The following is an 8,194-nucleotide window of genomic DNA, read 5'->3' on the forward strand; positions in this document are numbered from 1 at the left end:
CACTGTAATTGTTACTCAGCCCATTTCCTAAATCTAGACAGTGAACATATTGAAGACAAATATTACCACTTCCTAACCCTATTTCTGACCCGTAGTCAAAACTCCATGATATTTGTTGAGTGTTGAATCAAGTCCAGATTAAGAAATGCTTCAAGATTCTAACCACTTGCCCAGCACTGGAAATAACAATTCCCATTCCTCGCTGTTGCTCCTGGCATCGACAGCATGCTATCTTCCTATGTAACAAGCACGTTTTCTGCAAGAGAACCACTGTGTAAGCTTATACTTCCTGAGAACATGGTTTTCTTCACATACGATAATTTCAAGTTCATTTTCCACTAAATGACAGAAAATTTTTCTAACTTCTTGTAATTTTAATTAGCATATCAAATATTTGGAGAATTTAAAGTTACCAAGTAAAGTTGGTTCTACACTTGATCTTAGCCAAAAGGCCGAGAAGCGATAAAGTTGGTTCTTTAATATGAATTCAAAGCAATTTCTTCAGCATTTCAAACACTGATACTTCTCAAGCCTTAATATACAACAAGATTACCCATGATTTTATTAAAATACAGATTCTGATTAAATTCTGCATCTGTAAGTCTGGATTGGGGAAGATATTTTGCTTTTCTTACATATGTTCAAATGGTGCCAGTCACTGGACTAGATAACACACTGATTAGCAATACCCAAAACCATCATCTCATGCTTCAAAATCTCCAATTTTTATTCTATAATTTAAATAATTTAACAGCTGTATGAGGAAGTGATATAAAATATCAGTGATGAGTATATAAACTTAAACATCAATTATTTATTTAATAGCTTGCTCCTTTTTGAGAAATTAATATTTATCATGAGTTAGAAAAGTTTGGTAAAGGACATGAAAGGTAATCTTTTCTGTTGTTTTAACACTAAAAGCAATTTCAAACTATGAAAGATTACTCTGGAGTGATTTATGACTCATTATTCGAACCAGTGTAATACAACTTTAAGAAGAGTAGAATCATGTCAAAACCCAGAACAAGGTCTTAGTTTGTATTTTCTAGTCTGAGTTAAAATGTAAAGCATGACTATAGAGGTATTTAACTCATTAGTCATGATGCATGAGTACCTTTTTGAAGGAGACTGGAGCAAGGGACAGAAAGAGGTATAGAGGCATGTGCAAGCACATCACCAGTGCCCTTTAGAACTGCCACATGGACCACATGGAAGGTGCCCTTGTTAGTGAGCAGTGTAGCAGTCCTGCAGTAAGCAGATGGGTTCTGTGAGTGTGGCTAAATAAAATGGCTCAGATTTTGAACAGTAGCATCTACAATCCTAGAAGTCAATAGTTTTCAGCCAAGATTGCACATAACAACCACCCAAGCTATCTTTGAAGTACTCATTACCAGAGTCCCCCTCTTTGATTTACATAATTGGTCTGTGGAAGGTCTCAGGCATCAGTAGTTTTACATCTTCAAGGAATTACCACGTTAAGTACTCCCAGGGTAAAATTCCTCCTTTACAAACTTGGGAGAATATCCTCCTCCGTAACTGGGGCCTTAACTCTGACTTGCAGGTTTAGACCAATCTCTTTCTCCAGGATGGTGGTTTTAAGACTTGAGTGGGCCTCAGACATACCTAGAAAGCTTATTAAAGCACTCATTGCTGGTGTCTCTCCTGGCATTTCCCTATTGTGTGGATCTGAGTTGGGGGCTCTGTGTGCATTTGCAACCAGTTTCCAGAAAGTGCTTATGATGTTGGACCGAGGAACCCAGGTTGAGATTTAAGTTGAGACTGGGTTTGAATCTTAATCTCAAAATGAACTCCACCTTTTTGTTATTTTTCAAATCTGAACAATGCAAAATTTACTCATAGAAGCCTTACTGCCATGGCTCAGTTCCTCCTCTTGTGTGGGTCAGTTTAAATGTTTGCCTTACTACTACTTCTTGATTGACTACTACCTTGGAAATCCAAATATGGCACTTTCTGATTCAGAAACAGAAAACATGAGTTTCTCAAAGATGTAAGCATTGAGTTAAGATTAGATGCCATTTAGGAAGGTACCCCATATTTTGTTGTTGAGAATGAGCTGGAGAAGAGGAGTGTGGAAGTAGGGATGTAGACCAGAAAGTGCAGTGCTATTGGCATTCTAGAGAGGAAAACTTCATGAAATACTAAGGAAAGTGTTTGACAATTTATTGACTGATGTTTGCATGCTAAGTCAAGGAATAAGAGTCAAGGTTGTCACAATCTAAAATCTACCTATGATCACAATTTATAACATCGATATAGCAACCTAAACTTACCATGACTAGTTAGGGCTCAATTGGATATACTGGAAAGAGTGAAAGTGATAGATGTTCATTAGAGCTTTAACGTAGGGAGTCCTGTTGAGGGAATGGCGTGTCTGTTGGATCCTGTCCCACTTTTACCTCTTTATAAAGGAACAGCCAGAAGCACAGATGGTTATCTAAGATTCCTCAGTGTTTTTTCACCAGGCGCTGTTTTCATGTTATAGTAAGTTAGATTTCTTGGGGGAAGTACATTAATTCTTCCATGACATGAACAGACTTCTATGTAGGTGAGATTAGAAACCTATCAAACCTTGGAGGAAGAAAGCTCAGAGTTTCAGTAGTGCACACCAGAACTCTACATGTGTTTATCAGGACAATGTGATTTCTCAGTTTTAGTAAATATTTCAGATTGTCTCATGTCTCATTTTCCTTCTTGGAAATGAACCCACTAAAATGGCAAATATGCTTAGTGAGCCAAAAATCATTTGAATTTGAATTTTATGTCTTTGAATTTTTTAATTGGTGAAGGACTTCTTTACCTTTAAATTTGAGATTGGCATTAAAATAATAGAACGAATTAATCAAATCCCTTTGGTTCACAGATCAGTGAATGCTAAGAAATGAATAGTCAGTATCACAACTAAATTTTCACATGGCATGAATCACTGCAATTTCCTTTGCATTTTCTGGCTAGAAAAATAATACAGACCCAATAACAACCAAAGATGAGGTGTCATGGAAAACAGGAGCTATGAAGTAAAGTATGTAAAGTTTTATGGAGCTGCCTGGAAATCAAAGTTGTTTGTATAACTCAGAAGTAATCTGATCTGGTGTTCCCAAAATTCCTTAAAATATTCATCTAGAAAACAGAAGATATACTCTGGCATCTTGAAATACTTGCTGTCTTATAAGACCACATCTCTTCCAAACTGTGATCCAGGATAAAGCTTCACTAGAGCAAAAGGAATAACAGTTGGTGGAAAAATAACACGATAAAATGTACAAGACAGAAATATCCACCATAAAATCCCATATGTACAGAAATGATTTGTAACTTCAGCAGTCATTATTAAATATTGTTTTAATTTTTCTTACAGTTACAAATTGCTGGATATTGTAAAAATACTTTTTACTAATAGCAAAATTGTTTCTTAGTTTTAGGCACATGGTAAGTTAGAGAATACTGAAGGAAGAAAGAATGATTTCATACAGCAGCTTCCATTTTTCCTCTGATTAACTTAAGCTATTTTAAAGATAATTTCATAAAACTAGAAAATTCAGATATCAATCTAGACAATAGATAGCTGCAAAGCCAATTATTTGCTAATTTAAAAAGTCATTTGGGATGCTATCGGAGATATCCATGATACACAACACATCCCACTTACAGAGAAACCTCATTGTTACAATTCCAAATTTTTATAGAAAAATCGAATAAAAGTTGAATATTCCTAGTCTGAAATCCAAAATCCAAAATTTTTCTAAATCTGAAAATTTTGAGTACCAACATGATCCACAAGTGGGAAATTCCACAGTTGAAGTTAGGTAATAGCCTTTAGTCATAATGCAAGCACACTAAAAATATTGTACAAAATTACCTTCAAGAGATGTGGATATGTGATACGCTGAAAATAAAAACATAAATAAATTTTGTGTTTAGACTTGAGATATTTCATTTTATGAAAATGTTACGAAATTCAAAAAATTCTCAAGTCCAAAGCATTTTTGTCCAAAGTATTTCAGATAAGGGATACTGAACAAAAAAATAAGCTTCAAATTATTTTTCATGGAATAAATTAAAAGTTTGTTTAACCTTTTTTTCTATATGGAGAATGTACAAAATAAAATGGAGAATGAGCCAAAACTGAGTTAGAAAATTGGTGGGCATCACAATTTTTCTTGCCACAAGGCTTTAATAATCATAAAGATCATACAGTAAGCATTTGTGTTACAGCAGGACTGAACATCTGTATTTTGCAGTTTCAAAAGGGCCCAATATTGGTTTGGAGCTACATGGCGTAAGCTCAGACACTGCTTGAAAGTCTTGGAAAAACTTCTATAGTTGAGAACCGCTATAAAATGAGCTAACACAAACGTGATCATTCCTTCTCACCTTTTAGATGAATTTGATCAATAAGGCTCTCCGGGTTTATAAGTAAACCTGATATCTCAGGACATTAATCAGAGCCTCATCAAAATACAGAATTAGACCTGGATCTGTCCAGGAGGGTGTGTGATGTGGTAAATGTAGAACTCCTCAAGACAAAGGATAGAGGCACCTGAAAATGGGATGATATCAGGATATGGGCACACTTTGATAATCAGAACAAAGGGTAGACACTCAAGAGTGTTTTGAAGAAATTATGGCTGTGAAATAATACTAATGGTTCATCAGAAAACTTAAATGTTTGGGGTAGGAAAGTATAAAATAGGTCATCATTAAAACTAATGAAATTCTGTCATACATGTCAACATGGGCAGAACTGGAGGACATTATATTAAGGGAAATAGACCAAACACAGAAAGACCAATACTGCATGTTCTCAGTCATTTGTGGACGTTAAAAATTGACTATATAGAAAGAGAGAACAGTGGCTTCTAGACTCAAGGTGGGAATGGAAAGAGGCCAGATAAAAGCATGAAATAACAGGTACCAAAATTATCTGGGAAGAATTATTTCTAGTGTTACATTTCATAATAAGATGGCTGTAGTTTATAACAACTTAGTATATATATTTAAAATTCTTAGAGGAACTGAAGGCTCCTAAGCCAAAGAAATGATAAATGCTTAAAAAATAGAAATTCTAATTACCCTGATTTAATTATTACATGCTGTATCATAAAATATGTGTAATTATTATGTGCCATTAAAAAAGAAAAAAGAAAAGCATATAAAATTTAAAGATTATGAAAATTGAAAAGAAGAAAGCAGGTTATTGTTGGACTTCTAAGTTTCACTTAACATGAACCATGCCTTACACACTAGCATGAACTTGTCTATGGCATATTACTGAGTCTGATTTTTATTTGGATGCCTGTCAAATTGTCCAGTTACCTACTCTTAGCATTTTTGCTTCAGACTACCAGGAAATGCAGCTAGTCCTCATATTTCTCAGCACAATTCATTTTTTTACAATAGCACTGTAGTAATTCTTCCATAGCTGAAGGTCACTTGAGCTAGGTATTTTTATTACCAGGCTTCATATGATTTCACAGGTCCACTAGGACTAAGCTTTATGAACTCCACCGCATACACTGTTATCTGTAAAATTAGACAGGAAGGCATCAGTTGACATGTAATAATAATTAGAATATTATTATGACTAGTTAGTCTCACATTTATATAAATCATACTTTAACTTACATAATACTTTCTCATCTCTCATATCTTTCCAACTTTATGAAAAAACATAGGATGAACTATATATTATCTTCAATGATGATACTGAATTTCTTCGACTATCAGTTGTTCAGGCTAGCTGAATAATACAATTCAAGGTAGAACCAAATGCAGTAAGAAATTGAATGTGGAAGATGTTTTCAAGAAAACATGTATTAAACATACATACTCATTTAAATTCTCTAGACTATTTCTGGGGAATTGTATATGTGTTATGAGACAAGGGGGCTATACTTCAATTACCCAGATGCCTCGGTTTCGTGGGATGGGTTGTGCATGAGTTTGGCCTATGTGCAGAGGTCTCGTGCCTCTATAGAATGCAATACACAAGGTGATGGAAATGGAAGTCTCATGTTGGAAAACTGTTAAGAAAATGAAGTAGAATCATTGTAAAATAATTTAGGTATATTTTCTGGGCATTTTTAAAATAATGAATCTTAAATGAAGTCAACTGGAAACCTAAAATTCTTAGCAGAGAATAATTTAAAAAATGAAAAATAAAATAAAATACTTTGTTCTTTTGTATACAACATTCTGTGGTATTAAAACCACATACTTGCTGGATTTTTAAGATTTTGTTTTTTACCATTAACTCAAATGCTTTAAGTAGAATTAGAGTTTTTGCTCTTCAGATACTAAGTAAGAAGGAACATCCTAGCAGGACAATTTTCTGAGTTAAATATAATGGCATAACCATATATCAAAGCAATTCAAGTTAAGAAACATCTATTACTTCCTGGACAGAACATTGTTTTAAGATTATAGATAAAGAACTTTCTTTTAAGGAAGGAATAGAAGCTAACTTGACTTTAAGCCTTGGTGACAATTTTCTTTGGGGGATAAAAGCATGTCTTGATCTTAGATCAGCCTACAACATTCCCTTCCTGGCCTTTGATATTTCCTTCATTATTATTTTAATGACTAAGTGTCTGAGTATATATTTTAAATTCCTCAACTGTCTTTTGGGAATAATATACTATAACTTCTTGCTATTAATAGACAAAATAAGTAGTTATAGGTCTAATATTTGGCCACAATGTGAAAAATATAAAAATATGCTAAAGGATTTTTTCACCAATAGGGTTGGGATTATACATAATGTAAGGTGGTATGTACTTTTAGTCTCGTTAACTGCTTTAACTTACAATTTAAGTTGCTAAATAATCAAAATTTGATAAACAGTTTCCTAAAGAGTTTGTATAAAGTGAGCAACACATTGCAACATGTCCAATCCACAATCTGCTCTAGTGGAAGAGATGATAAAAATCCTCTTTTCCTCATATATTTGCATTCACACCCTAGCATCTAGACCCAAAGGGCGGATCTCCTGGCACCTCTTTGTGGCCTTAGCAGCTGCAGGGAAAGAAGAAGAGGGCTGCTGCCAGACAGAACAGCTTTATCAGATTCAGCTGACATTTACTCTGTCACAGGCACAAATGTACCTCATAACATGGGGGAAAATGTTCCTATTACCTGTTCATACCAGGAAACTGATGTGACATGAAACTCCTATTTTTGAATCTATAGACCTCCATAGGCCTCAGCTGTTCATATCCATTTAAAACAAATAATGAAAGCACAGGACTGTTAAACAGCACACCACCAATAAATGGGAGTAATAAACACTTTGGGTATTCTAAAGCTTTTTGCTTTGTCTTTCAACACTAAGATAATGGGTATTATTATGTCTATGCCATAGCCCTCATTTTCATTAATACTATGTACTATTTCATTAATTTCTCTATACTAATCTGACCAGATCTAATGTATTCCCAGTAGAAAATGTTAGTGTGGGACAAATGGATGGGTAAAGAAAGAAGGTTTATCATTCAAATTTCTTCTTATATTTTTTATACTTTTTAGTAAAACTGCTAGTGAACTCACAATTGCACATATCTTTGAAACTATTCTGTGGTTTCTGATTGCTGTACATAAGTAGGGCCCAATGCTTTAAAGTCTGATTCAGTTTTCTGCAGTCTATTCATAAATGCAATAAATTATAAAGCCTCCAGATTCAAGTGAATGCGTGCATTTCTAGATACCTTTTCCTACAGAGAAAACACATTGTAAGTGTGTATTGCAGTATATTCTCTGTCATGCATCTCTATTAAAAGCTAAAGGACAGCTCATGTAAGTTGCAAAATGTATATAATGACTGGTACAACCCCCTTATGTTGTCAAAGGATACGCTTTACATGTTCTCTATGTACTTTATATAGTCAGGTAGTTTCATGAATTTCTACATGTCTTCTCATCAAACTATTAATATTCACAGTGTTCATTTCTGAACCTATTCCATTGACATTCCCTCTTTGGTTATACCTTCAAAAATTGTTGTCTTAAAATGTTACTATATTATACTTCTGGCCATACATGTTAAATATTTTCAAAAATTGCTTAAGGAAATGTGGTTTTAATTTTCTATAACTATTTATCTTTTAGTTGTGCAAAGTGTTTCCTGTGGGTAGTTGATACTCATATGCATGTGAAGGTTGCCAATGTTACGTCAAATATA

General features: G+C 34.1%; 1 pseudogene; it reads right to left on the bottom strand.

Annotated features, from left to right (window-relative positions):
- Positions 1–311: 311 nt before the first annotated feature.
- On the bottom strand, positions 312–464 carry LOC147824122 (U2 spliceosomal RNA; annotated as a pseudogene).
- Positions 465–8,194: the final 7,730 nt, after the last annotated feature.

This window comes from Heterocephalus glaber, unplaced genomic scaffold (assembly GCF_053883595.1).
Source record: "Heterocephalus glaber isolate CG9 unplaced genomic scaffold, H.glaber_assembly_v1.0 deba00001553, whole genome shotgun sequence".
Lineage (NCBI taxonomy): Eukaryota > Metazoa > Chordata > Mammalia > Rodentia > Bathyergidae > Heterocephalus > Heterocephalus glaber.